This window comes from Schistocerca nitens, chromosome 4 (genome assembly GCF_023898315.1).
Source record: "Schistocerca nitens isolate TAMUIC-IGC-003100 chromosome 4, iqSchNite1.1, whole genome shotgun sequence".
NCBI classification, from domain to species: domain Eukaryota; kingdom Metazoa; phylum Arthropoda; class Insecta; order Orthoptera; family Acrididae; genus Schistocerca; species Schistocerca nitens.
In genome coordinates this window covers 660,200,496-660,202,621 of record NC_064617.1, presented here as the reverse complement: position 1 = coordinate 660,202,621, position 2,126 = coordinate 660,200,496, and positions in this window count along the sequence as shown.

Genomic DNA, 2,126 nt, shown 5'->3' with positions numbered 1-2,126 from the left:
TCCTTAGGATTGGCGACCGTGATTTCCCCCAAATCTCAAATATCTAATTACCGCTAGTTAATTGTTAACGTAACGGCCGCACATTTACTTTCTTTATTAACTTTACCCATTTTCAAAAATAATTTCCACCAGTTTCATTTGCATTTTTCCTTTCATTAAGATGTAACCCTTTCCTCCCTCTTTACCGACAGATTAACTTCGGTGACGATTGCTTTTCCCAGATTTCCATTAGGTACACGCGGTTTAATTTTTCACTGTCATTAAGGTCAATAAGTGAGGGGGAGGTAACACGTGGCGACCTGGTGACAGGACAATCATCAGATTTGAGGTTGTTCTGGACACGAATTTTGCATTGTGCAAATCTCGTAACAAAGTACTGGTTACGAAATGGTCGATACGTCAGCGAGAATATTAGTGGGAGGAATCCTAATTAGATTTGAGATTTGTTATTTATATTGAAAATTATTAAAATGAGTGAAGGCAACAATTGCCAAAATTTGGTAGAGTTTGATACGGAACAATCGGTCAAACAGTGGGAAACGCGCACCGCGGTACCCATTGTTCAGGGGCAGGCGGCTAGCATTAAAGACGCGACCGCCGAAACGCAACAAAGAGCAGAAATGGAATTCCAAACATTAGAAAATGTTTCGGAATCGGAAGTGATAATCAAATCGAAATCCCTTGATGACGAATACGGGGGGACAATTAAAGAGGAAGCCGCTACGGAAGTAAAACCGGTAGTTTCCGGGAATTTAACTGATTTATTGAATGTTTTGATTAACGAAATCAAGAGTCAATCGGCAGAAATTAAAGCTCTGTCTGCCAAGCAAGACGATCAGGCTGCCAAGCAAGAAGCTCAGGCTGCCAAACAAGAAGCTCAGGCTGCCAAACAAGAAGCTCAGGCTGCCAAGCAAGAAGCTCAGGCTGCCAAGCAAGAAGCTCAGGCTGCCAAGCAAGAAGCTTAGTCTAAAAAAATTGAACGAATGCTAGACAATCAGAACAAAGCTATTAATGTTGTTAACAACAATGTTGAAGTTGGTAACACAAAAGTTGATAAAATCAAAGACGATATTGTCGTGATTAATACCGAAATCGGTAATCTTAAACAGGAAATGATAGGCGTTCAGGCGGAAATTGCGAGCATAAATACTCCTTTTGATTCCGAAATTAGCAGAATCGAGAAAAGTGTAGGAGACGCAGTTGCTCCGATCATCGAGAATAAGGTGACGGAACAAATTCAATTAGTGAGAAAAGAGGATCAACAGAAGGTGGAAACATTAAAGGCTTTAGTATCCGAAGTAGATACCAAAGTGAGGAAGCAGGCTAATACCTGCGAAGAGAAAAAGAGGGAAGTGGAAACGCTTGCGACAACCACTTGCCAAGTGATTACGAGAGTGTCGGAATTAGAAAAGAAACTTGAAGAAAGACAGAGCTATGTGCCAATCTGTACACATAGTTCGGAATTGTTGACGAAAGAGGAGCGGTTCGACCCCTTGAAAAAAGGCGGTATACACGCGACGGATTTCATTAAAAATTGTGAAAGAGTTTTACCCAGATCATGGACTAATGAGAGAAAAATTAATGCGGTTATTGATGTGTTGGCTGGTGATGCCAAGCGTTGGGGCTTAAACCTCAACATTACGAACCTGACTTTTGACGAGTTCAAAAATTTGTTTCTGGCTGAATACTGGTCAGAGCAAAAACAGCAAAGTGTCTGGTGCGAATTTGTCGTATCGAGGCCTTTCGATGCGAATTCGCGCGGCTCGATGAAGGAGTTTTGTGAGGGCTGGATCCGCAGGTTGGAATATTTGCGTGATCGCCGCACGGAAACCGAAATAGTTTGGGAACTCTACAAGAAGCTTCCAGATGATACAAAACGCTACGTAGGAAGCAGTTACAGGACAATCAATGATTTCCTGGAAAGAGTTGAGGACGAGGACAATTGGCGCAATAATCGCGATACTGGTAGAGGCCGTGGTAACAACAACGGGTACCACAGCAACCACAACAATCATAACTGTGGGAATAATGCATACCGCAATCTTGGCAGCAATAACAATAGTGGTTAGGGCCGTAATGACAATCGATACAATGCAAATAATAAAAGGAATGACGGAAACCAGTAT